At 32.3% G+C, this 12,990-nt stretch overlaps 1 long non-coding RNA gene across 1 annotated transcript; it reads left to right on the plus strand.

The window, feature by feature from the left end:
• The first annotated feature begins 8,475 nt into the window (after nt 1-8,475).
• Nucleotides 8,476-11,800, plus strand: LOC139867499 (uncharacterized). The gene is made up of 4 exons (XR_011765856.1): nt 8,476-8,728; nt 9,545-9,654; nt 10,681-11,168; nt 11,260-11,800. It is a non-coding gene; the product is annotated as an uncharacterized lncRNA (long non-coding RNA).
• Nucleotides 11,801-12,990: the final 1,190 nt, after the last annotated feature.

The raw sequence follows: 12,990 nt of genomic DNA on the forward strand, positions 1-12,990 counted from the left end.
CAACATGGTACCATGGGTCGAGATTAATTCTGATCAATACGAATACGATGGGGTCTTTATTTATTTTATTTAAGCAACTAATTGTGGACCACTAACATCGGACTGCTAACTACGGACTAAGAAAATATTAAAAGTATTAAAAGTGTATATATATATATATATATATATATATATATATATATATATATATATAAATATATATATATATATATATATATATATATATATATATATATATATATATATATATATATATATATATATATATATATATATATGTGTAACAATTACTTAAAAAGAAAATATGTTGATATATTATATATATGGTTAGGTTCGTGATATCTATCGGAGACCAAGTCGAATTAAATACCTTCAAGGCAAATGTGAGTTTCATTTGCTCCCTTTTTAATTGCTTTTGCAATATATATTTTTGGGCTGAGAATACATGCGCTGCTTTTATACATGTTTACAAAATAGACACAAGTACTTAAAAATATATTCTACGTTGAGTTGTACCACTGGCATATTTCCCTGTAGCTTGGTAACTACTATTTACATGGGTAGTGTAAACGCGAATCCTGTTGATAGATCTATCGGGCCTGACAACCCTAACCGGACTGGATGACCAGTATTCAACAGTTGCACAGTACTTCGTTTTGGTGACTACACTTGGTACGGTGTAGTGAGATTTCATAATAAAGGGAATATGCGACGTTGATTAAATGTTAAGTATGGTTACCAAGTGCTCAACCACTTAGAATGCTTTACATACACTTGCGAGTGTATTATGTTTATGATTAAGAAATCTTGTGGTCTATTAACATATTGAAATGATTGTTATGATAAACCTATGAACTCACCAACCTTTTGGTTGACACTTTAAAGCATGTTTATTCTCAGGTACGAATTAAGTCTTCCGCTGTGCATTTGCTCAATATAAGGACATTACTTGGAGCCGATCATCGCAATGGGACTAAATGTTGATGACTTCGTCCAGGTGGATTAGGACGGGTCCTTTCAGTTGGTATCAGAGCTGGTTTAATGCCGTTTATTAGCGGGTTAATCGTAGAGGGGGTTCTCACAGTGTTACCTGTGACGAAGCATTGGCTCTTACTCCTCGCGGTCCCTATTAGGGTTGGCTGTACTACCGAGAGGCGGACCGTAAAATCAGTTTCTGAGGTACGCTCAGTGGTCACAGGCGGTTAGCTAAGAAGGCACTGAGTGGGATGCGTCCCCAACTTTCAGTTGGTATCAGAGCGGTGGTCGTAGCGAACCAGGTCTTGCATTAGTGTGTCTAACTAGTAGTTGTTAGGATGCATTAATGAGTCTGGACTTCGACCGTGTCTACATGTCAAAAGTTTTGCTTATCATTTCTAGTCGGAAATCATCTGCTTATCATCCTTAGGAAATTACCTGCTTATCATTCATAAGTCTAGATACGTTTTACTGCATTTACTGCATTGATAGTGTATAGACGAATTCTTATCTTAGCATATCTGTTATTGCGAACTTTGACTGATATCTTTTCAAAGATTCTCTGTAATTTACGGGATTTTGGTATTATATATACATATGTAAATTATGTATTGAAGAGTACCAAATCTAACTCCTATAATCTATTCCATACTAAAAATTTATTTTCCCCATTATACAAGATGGATTCCGCATCTAGTTCGAATTCTTCAGATTCCGACAGTTATGCCGATATGGATTTCCATTCGGGCTCCGAAAGCAGCGTCACCGGAATGGATCAACCAATTTCTCATCATCTATTCTGGATGAATTGGGGATGGGTTCGTAATATACTAAATCACTTGAGACAAGAAGAAGGTGATCCATTCCATCCACCAAATTGCCCTCTTGGCAATGAACCTGAAGCACTTACCGGCGAACCTATTCGAAACACCATTTTCTCTCTCATTTCTAGAGTATCTCGTCACGATTATATACTGTCCCTTATTACAAATCTTGTTCATTCGCTCGCTCCAACCGCCAATCATCCCGGTGTACTAGCAGAAGTTAACGAACTTCGCGCTCGCGTGACGGCTTTGGAGAACATGGTGCGAAGGTTGCAAACACCAGCAGCAGCACCAGCAGCATAATCAGCACCACCATCAATAACATCAACAATACCATCATCACCACTAACAAACAACATCCGCATCACACGTCTCGACATCATAATCTGTCCAACAAACATCAACATCATACGCACCATAGATACCAAGGAGTACCAACAATAATGAACGATGAAGTATTGATCCATAACTTCATTGATATTCTGCGAAGAATATGTGGTTTCAAAAAGTTTTAGAGATTTCTTATTCTAGCTCAAACCGAAAAGCAAATGAGATTAATATCATATTAACTCATTAAATTCATGATTTCATCTGAAGAAAATATATATGTATATATGTTTTCATAAAGATTGTAATTAAAAGTTCTTTTGCACAAAATATTAATGGTGAATTTTTTTTTTTAACGGGTAGGTAATACCCGAGGAATAATTAGATTTCATCTTAATAAGTTACATTGTACATTCGTCGAAGCTGATTCAATAGTCATTTACTATCCTACTTACAACCACCGATATACGTATCTGTTCACTGCAGAATAACCATTTTCATTCAATTTCATATTTGGATTTTGACTTCCCAGAATCCAACAAGTGGCATATGAAGAAAACATATGACAAAATAAAATCTGTTAGAAACAAACAAATTAACTATGAAAAATTTTGTTAAGAATCCACGCTAACTGTTCCAGCTAACTGTTCCTAGCTAACTGATTACATTTTATTTATCGCAGTTTATTTATCGAAATTTAATTATCGCACTTTTATTTATCGTCATTTAATTTCTGTAATTATTTTACGCACTTTAAATATCGGGACACGTATACAATGTTTTGACATATCATATCGACGCATCTATATATATTATTTGGAATCACCATAGACACTCTATATGCAGTAATGATCGAGTTCTCTATACAGGGTTGAAGTTGATTCTACAATAATATATATAGTTTGAGTTGTGATCGAGTCTGAGAGGTATACGGGTCACGAAACGTATTAATTAATTCGTATATTATATATTAAACTATATATGAATTATTGGACTGTTACTGTGGACTATCGATTGTGGACTAATGACATTGGACAATTAAAATGATTTAAAATATTGATTATAACATATGAAACTAAACATTTCTTCAAGATTGCCACTTGATTTCATCTTAAACCTCATTGTATCTCGACGATTACAATCAGCGTTCAAATCTATCATGATTCTTAAAAACACCTCAATCGAGAGGATAAACCAACCGCACTTCATCTATGGAAGAAAAGATTGATGCATATAGTTATGCACCTGAAAAACCCTCAGAAACTGAGTAAACGTTTGACACGTATCTGTTCTAGTTCCTTTGACATTGTTATTACCAAAGATCGTTTTGCAATCCCTTTCCAAAGTAGCTAATTTTATCACAGCTCCAGCAAGTCAACTCCGACTTTTCATCCGAAACAACTTTATTATAACCGCGATATATATGCGTACTCTTTATTGTTACTGGGGAACCTCTTATATTCCACAATATTACCATCAGCGATTAATCATTCTAAAAACACAATTCTCCTGAAACTACCTCGGTTTGATAACCGATGACCCGGATCAGTTAACTTTGAAAATGCTGACGAAGCAGCATGTTGTAGATAATCTTAATGGCCAAAAGTTTGATGATAAAGAAAGGAGTGTTAGGAACGCTCGATAGAAAATTTAGTACCGAAAAGCGGATTATGTGAAACTATGAAGAAAGCCGTGGATAAATCACAAAGAATAAGTTTGCCTTCAAAGAATCCAAATGATTCTGTGCCTGCTGAAATCGTTAGCAAACATCTTATTTCTCATTCTAAACCTTCACAGACAAATCTTCTTCATCATCCATTGATATTAGAAATTCTAAGATATTATCATATGTTCTATTATAAATATCCTCCATATTTCTGGCGATATTTTCACAACTATTCTTATCTAAGATCATTTATCTCTCCGTAATATCTGCAACATAAAAGAAACTATGTTAGTTTCTAAATTCTGAAACCTTCGAGTTTAAAATATGAATGTTTTGAAGTAGTGTTGGGAACTGAAGCATGGATTAGTATAATATAATGACACTTGATCAACGTCATTATATTACAGTAAGTCATGCTGAGTTTCTAATGAAGCATGATGATTTACAGTACCGTCATCATGTGCCATTTACACGACTCTTACATTCTATCTAATCTCTAAACATATCAAGAGAATATTTTTCTGGATGACTCGGTCTTCTCCAGGGTATTCTGGTAATTTAACAAATCAAAATCGTTCTATTACCATTTTCTTCTTAGATCATTAGCTATGTTCATTCTGAATTTCATATCTACGAATTTCGGACCATTACTCGCTTGACTCGAAGTCGGGAAGAGAAAACGAAAGCATGAACTCCGAAAAATAATGAAGAATATAAAACTTCGATAATAACCCCGAAATTATAAACCGTGTATATCGATGCAGATAGCCATATAGACACACGGGAGAATTAGAAACACTATAAACACAAGAGTATAGTAGAAGTAAATAGATTCTTCTGGTGGTAGATGAAAAAGAAGAATGACAGATATAAAAGTTAGGAGTATATCAAGAATCAGGACTGGATGGAGCATATTGATGAATGCTTTAAAGTAAGAATCAAGGGAGAAAGAATAGAAGGTGTGAGTCGTGGAAAATAAGGAAACGAAGGGGTGAATTTATAGTGAAATATCCGACAGAGCAATCGAAACAGATTATTGCATATAATCAAAGAAGATCCTGATTTCCTTAATTACCAAAGAACCAAATCTTATTACGTAAGATTCTCTTTAAATCCCTTAAATCCCGGAAATCAATCATAACTACGTCATCGGTTAAGACGAATATATTTTACTCATCTCACTCTTTTACGATAGTCTCATTTATATTCTTCGCATAATCGAATCGTTTTATCTACATTACTCAATAATGATAAAACTCCATTATCACCTTATATTTGTCATGAAAACCTTCTTATTGTTATCCATAACAACCTCTATCAAATTTTGGGGACGAAATTTCTTTAACGGGTAGGTACTGTAATGACCCGGAATTTTCCGACCAAATTATACTTATGAGATTAATATTTACATAAATTAAACCATACCAACATGATAAGCAATCCAAATTGTTGAGACTTGTGTTTTTGAAAAGAGTTTTACACAACGTTTGACCGTCCAATATGACCGATGATATCACGAACTATATAACATACGATAATTATACGTTTGTGTATATATATATGTATTTATATATATATATTTAACATGATCTAAGGATGGTTTAACATCTCATTGTGTACTAATGACAATGAGCTATAAGTATATTTTGAAACTACTAACTTAAGTTTTCAAAACGATAACTATACGTAACATTCTTTGATATATATACTTATAATCTATAATGCTTATACATGTATCGTATATATAATGTATTTAATCACTTTTTAAGGACTTAAATACATAAAACAATATAAGTATATTCACAAAAGATAGCTATATTTGAATTCTCGTTCCGTTTCCTCAAGATTTCTATACGTATATCTAGGGTATATGTACCTGTATCATACCCAGCTTCTATACATATTTACTATTGGTATATACACATCAAATCAACATCCTAATCAACATTATTACTGCCCTAGATATGAGGTAACTAGAATTTGTCAAGTAGTATGAATTATTAGTAAGAAAACAAAATTAGGAATCCTTTTCTTTCTTTATAAACTAAAAACGTTTTTATAAATGAACACCATTTCTTCACTCCATTTTCTCATACCTACACCCTCATTTCTCTCTCAAAATACTCCTAACTTCATACTTGATCATCTCCAAGCATTTTCCCCATCATTTAGCTTCAATTACAAGCCTTAAACACCATAAGAAAACTCTTTCAAGAACATATCAAAATAACCACCCATTCGAAGAAGTTTACTTCCAACCTTTTGATCTATCTCCACTACTCTTTGATTCCAAGATTATTTCTTATCTTTTGCAGTAACTTTATCCAAGTAACTTGAGGTAGTAACCTTGTTCATAATCTTATTCAATTCATATTCATATAGCTATCTTATTTTGTGGTATAAAATTTTAACAACAAGAACATAGTTTGAATGATTTCAAACTTGTTCGCAAACTAAATAGATCCTTCTAACTTGACTTTTAAAACACTTCAATACCTGTAATATATCATAATGATATGCTTACCTAACAAGATATAACTTGGTTTTACAAAGAACATCTTAAAAACTGAATCTACGTCGTCGGAGTACAACCGGGGGCTGTTTTGGGTTGGAGAATTAAAAACCATCTTGAACTTTGAATTGAAAGTTCATGTTCTGGAAAAGTGATATTTCTTATGAATATGTTAACACATAAAAATTTCATGGTTTAACTCAAAGTGTAAGTATTTTTAGAAAAATGATCATTAAATGTTGTTTTTATGATGGAAAATGATCACTTTCATAAGTTTCACCAAAGTTTGACCTATAACCTATGATTTCAAATACAAACTAAGGTATTTTCAGTTCATATTCTTAAAATTTGACTCGATCCAAGGAAGTGGCAAGTTGAACCAACAAAAACGGAGTTGTAATGAAGAAACTACGACTAAAACAAGATTGGGTATCCGAAGCTAGTTTAGCTACGAAAATATTTGGAGAAAAAGTAAATTAATCATATATTTTCTAATTAATATGATATTTTATATATAATTACTTATGATTTGATTTTATATATTTCAGGACCACCCGTAAACAACACGAGAAGATTAATCATAAGACCTCATGATTGTACGCAACACGTCATTTGACAACACGGTACTTTATGTACACAACACGTCATTTGACAACATGGTACCATGGGTCGAGATTAATTCTGATCAATACGAATACGATGGGGTCTTTATTTATTTTATTTAAGCAACTAATTGTGGACCACTAACATCGGACTGCTAACTACGGACTAAGAAAATATTAAAAGTATTAAAAGTATATATATATATATATATATATATATATATATATATATATATATATATATATATATATATATATATATATATATATATATATATATATATATATATAACAATTACTTAAAAAGAAAATATGTTGATATATTATATATATGGTTAGGTTCGTGATATCTATCGGAGACCAAGTCGAATTAAATACCTTCAAGGCAAATGTGAGTTTCATTTGCTCCCTTTTTAATTGCTTTTGCAATATATATTTTTGGGCTGAGAATACATGCGCTGCTTTTATACATGTTTACAAAATAGACACAAGTACTTAATAATATATTCTACGTTGAGTTGTACCACTGGCATATTTCCCTGTAGCTTGGTAACTACTATTTACATGGGTATTGTAAACGCGAATCCTGTTGATAGATCTATCGGGCCTGACAACCCCAACCGGACTGGACGACCAGTATTCAACGGTTGCACAGTACTTCGTTTTGGTGACTACACTTGGTACGGTGTAGTGAGATTTCATAATAAAGGGAATATGCGACGTTGATTAAATGTTAAGTATGGTTACCAAGTGCTCAACCACTTAGAATACTTTACATACACTTGCGAGTGTATTATGTTTATGATTAAGAAATCTTGTGGTCTATTAACATATTGAAATGATTGTTATGATAAACCTATGAACTCACCAACCTTTTGGTTGACACTTTAAAGCATGTTTATTCTAAGGTACGAATTAAATCTTCCGCTGTGCATTTGCTCAATATAAGGACATTACTTGGAGCCGATCATCGCAATGGGACCAAATGTTGATGACTTCGTCCAGGTGGATTAGGACGGGTCCTTTCATTCGATTTCCAAAAATCCGTTTAATTAAACGGTCAACGTCAATTGATGGGTCAAAGACGAATTCGGTAATCAAAGTCAGTCAAAGTAAAAAATGGTTAACATTTTAACATGAATTTATAGTAGAACTTTATAATTTTTGAACAAAATGAATAATTTTAGACAATTATGTTAAAATTTATTTTTATATTTATGGTTTTTTTCTATATTTACACATATAATTTTTAAAATTTAATATTTAATATTTAAATGAATTAAGTACAATCCGATTAATCCCCGATTAATCTCCGAATTACCGATTAATCCTTCTGAAGTCCCGACCGATTAATCCCGAATAACGAATTTTGCAAATTTGGTGCATACTATTATTTATTTATTACTTCTCAAATGACAATGATTAGTTTTACATTATTTTAAAGTGCGTTAAAGACCGTTGTCATAAGAAAAAATTCTGGTGATATACTATTCATATTTTCTCTTTAAATTAGTTAAAAATTAATTATGTGAATTAACATATTGTTTGTGTTTGAACTTCTAAATCAAATCGTTCTCAATCCAAACCCTAATTCAATTTTTTCCTGCAGACTTTCATTGAGGAAAAAATTGATATATCAATGATTCATCGACTTTTTTTGAGTGAGATAGATTTTGACGATTCAGGAATCTTTCGTTATATTTTTAATTACGTCTAAAGGTTTATTCATCTTAGCAATTCCATATTTAAGCTTATATGTCCAAATGGATTATCGCACAATGGATTAGCTTTTGGATTCGTAGATCGATTGTAAGCATATCAGGTATGTTTTATTATACAACATCGTTTAATCGGATTAACTATAACTGCATGCTTCGTTCTGTTGATTAACTATTGTATGTTTTTTATTTAATTTTCTTTTTGCTGACTGATTTTTGTATGATTTTTTTTATTTAAATGTATTACCGGTGAAATTGTTGGTTATAAATATTTGTTTATTTGTAAATATTCGTTAATTAATTATTGCAGTTGTGTATGATTGTTGATCAACATCAATTATCTATTGGAATACAATGGAGTTTCAAGTTAAATATACAATTTTGTAGGTAATAATTTCTAAAAACTGCACGCACTTTGCTACATCAAAGTTTCTAGAAAATTTTCCAGTAATAACCAGGTACTTCAGAGTTACTTTTATACATAATGTTACATGTGGGCCACCTGGCAAGATAATAGGTCATTTTTAACAATGTCTCAAAATGGGTCAGGTAAGCCCAAAATTTGATTCACCCTATCTGTTTTCTGCCCACTTCAAAATGTCTGACCATTGAGTTAAAGTAAGCCAAAGCAACTCAGTCACAATCTTATGGGTTAGAATTATCACCTTTACAAAGTACTTCAATATAGTTATTTCTGTCTATGACATTTAGCTTTACAGTGGTTGACTGAATCAAGCTGCTACAAAATTTTATTCATTTGAGCACAAAATAATTGTTGCATATTAACCTTTTGAGATGATTAGTAACTTAATCCTCAACCTGATATAATCCTCTGCATGTTTCTGAAATTATTCATTTTCGTTTTAGATAAGTCTGACATCTGTAACCTAACCTGCTCATTTACCACCTCTAATGCATAGTTTTATCAGTTGGCGGTAAAAGATAGGGGTAGTAGCTTTCTCAACCTCCTGTCTCAGGTTGCAAAAAAGATGAAGACGGACAATTGGTATTCCATTCTACTGGATAAGAGGTAAGAGTATAATTTTTTTTTAAATTGTTTAGGTTTGAATATTGGTAACAATTTTAGTGAAGACTGACCTGAATTAGATGTAAAATAATTTTTAAATGAATGATCCAAACCATATGGGTTATAAATTGCAATAAATAGCTTTGTTTTATTGAAAAAATGTAGGGGATTCCTTATATATTAAAATTTTCACCTGAATTTTTAAATTTCTGAATTTTACAAATTCAGAACTGATACAAAATTTGGATTTCAGTATTTTCCAAGATCGTAACTGGTTTTCCCAAATCTCTCCAACAAACTGTAGGTCTTATTTTATACTGCATTACATTTGAATTGATGGGTAGTACCGTAGTACTATTTAGCCTATTCAATATAGCGATGGCTGTTATACAAAATATAATTTTTGTCACTATAAACAATAGAATCCGAATCACAATTCTCAAGTTCAGGACAATACAGTTACATGTTCCCTGGTTTTTCTTGATAATGAGAAATACATCAACTTAACTGCATATATTACTAATCTTATATATGGTGGATGCAGTGGCGGACCCAGAAATTTTTTTCACCGGGGGCGATTTTTTTTTAAATGTAGGGATATTTTTTTGGCAAAACATGGAGGTTTTGGGACAAAATATGAAGTTTTTTGGGCAAAATTTAAAGATTTTTGGGCAAAACACGAAGGTTTTGAGGCAAAATATGAAGGGTTTGAGGCAAAAATAAAAATTCCACCGGGGGCAAAATTGAAAACCAAAAAAATTTGCACTAAAAATTGAAAATCCACTGGGGTCGGGGCCGTCACTTACCCCTACATAGGTCCGCCTCTGGGTGGATGGCTATATCAATTAGACATTTTAGACGACTCTTGAATACAACCAAGACATGATAATTATAACATTGTTACACAAATACAAATTTTTTAATTTTGTAGTTGAAGTTGATAATCTCGTGATCCTCACGAGCTTCCATTTAAGCTGGACATAATTCTACATGATGAGTTTTTTGGTATATTCGAATTAAAAATTTCAGGTGAAAATAATAATCACTTGGGATTCAAGAGTGAGAATGTAACGGATGATCCTAACATAATTAACGATACTCATGCCAAGCTAAAAAACAAGGAAACCTTATTTCAGTTTGAAGAATCCAGCTCCATTGTGGTGACACCAAAACCCAAGGTTAATAGTCTTGAAGACTATGTTGTCATATTGTTTTGTGTATCAAACGAAAGAAATTTGATGAATCTTTGCAAGGTGCTCAAAATGGTTTCTACAATTAGTTCTAAATTCAGTTGTATAAGAAAATTTTGACTTGAAGCGTAAGAGCGAGTTAACCTTCAAACTTGATAATGTCAGACCCCTGCTGGAGCAACAGTCGAGGGAATCGTGACATTAAAAGTTATGTGAATGGGTACACTTTGAGTACACACCCGCAACATGTGTTGCACAGTTTTAGGTTGTGTTTTGATTTATCATTACGTGACAACTACTAATTATGGCTCACGCTTCTACAAGAAGGTATGATGTGCTAACTACTAATTATTCATTACTATTTATGTGCCTTCAAGCCTAATGTTCAGAAGAAGTTTATTATTTCATGATAAATCAGAGGAGTTACTGCAATTTATCTGAAAGTTCTTCGGCGTATGTGCATCCTGTTCTTCTGATGTACTATCAGCAGCGACAGACATAAAATTCTAGAAAATTCTGAATGAGACGATAATTGGAGGAACGTTCTGTTAGTGCATATTGTTCATCCCAAACAATAAATAATGACTGCGATTTTTATCACTGTTTGTGTAATTTTGTGTTACTGGTTGTGGTTCCAAAGTACCCCAGCTCATATTACACATTTGATCACATCCCTTTTGCACAGGTCCGAGTCTAGGAGACTGCATATCCTTTATTGTGTCTAGGATACCGTATATCCTTTAAAATAGTCTTACAGTTATAGAAGTAAATCATGATATCATTAATATTGCAATTTCCCTGTATTTATTCAGAAAATATATACATATTAATATATTATCACTTAAAGCTCGAATATAGCTTTAGAAGAGCTTTAATAGGCTTTAAGCTTGGTTTGATCTACTTAAGCACAAACTAGAACTTGACTGAAGTTCGACTTGATTAAAGGTGTGTCATGTTCACCATGTGTAACAACCCGACTTTTTCTGTTACTATCGTTACTTGTTCGTTAAATATTTAACGGTGATTATTTAAACTTTGTGTGTTTAATAGAATTAAATGCATATTTGATCCTAGTGGATTACTTGAATTAATATGTTATATTAATTTGTGAACTTATTTTGGATAGAGAAATAACTAGAAAACGTTACGATTAAGTTAATCGCCTAGAAAGCTTTTAAGTTTACGGAACTCAGAAAAACGATAAAATAATTATTTCTAATAATTATTGACTTTATGAAAAACTTATTTAATTTATTATTTATTTAGTAAATTAAATCCGGTGAATTCGTTTTAACGACTAGTTAACGTTCCGGAGATCCGGTACGGTTAACGACACTCGAAACTGACCACGCGCGTACAAGAAAATAACAAAACGAATGGTATTTCACTTTTAATTATTATTTTATGTAATTATTATGTTTTAAACATACTTTCAATTTATTAGAATTTATATAGATTAAGAACGCGAGAAATTAACGTTTATCGATCCGGTTTGCGTTCTTGGCTAATGACACTTCAAGGCTCTTAACCGGATCCCATAGAAAGTCATCTAGCATCATTTTTGAGTCCATTAACTTCCTTTTGGACCCTCATGGCCGAAATTCCACTCCACCCCATCATATTGGTCTTGTTTTTAGCCCATGGTTACTTGTTACTAGTTTAAGCCTTAACCTAATTAAGAAAATAAGTATAAAAAGGCATTTAATCATAATTCTTCCACCCCTAACCCTAAACCATGACCAAGATCAGCTCCCAACACCCCATACATGTCAACATCTTCATCTTAATCAATCACCATCAAAAATTGCTTGTTTGCTTGAACCATCAACACGAAAGTGCTTCCTTTGATCGTCCTCTACACGCTAGTACTAATTGATTTGTGTTTAAAGGTATAAACACCAACTCTAATGTTATTAGATCTGATTTTAGTTCAATTACATAGTGTAATCAAGTCTAGTGCTCAATTAACGGTGTCTTGTGTTATCGTTTATCGTTTAATTGGCTCGATTGTTGTCTTTGTAATGAAAACCGATTGTGATTGTTATGAATCTGATTATATGAGTTTATGTACTGATAATATAATGTATCTATATGGATATATCTCGAAAAATTAATAAATTTGGACTTTGAATTTGCATGATTTCGTTAC

Source organism: Rutidosis leptorrhynchoides, chromosome 9 (genome assembly GCF_046630445.1).
Source record: "Rutidosis leptorrhynchoides isolate AG116_Rl617_1_P2 chromosome 9, CSIRO_AGI_Rlap_v1, whole genome shotgun sequence".
Lineage (NCBI taxonomy): Eukaryota > Viridiplantae > Streptophyta > Magnoliopsida > Asterales > Asteraceae > Rutidosis > Rutidosis leptorrhynchoides.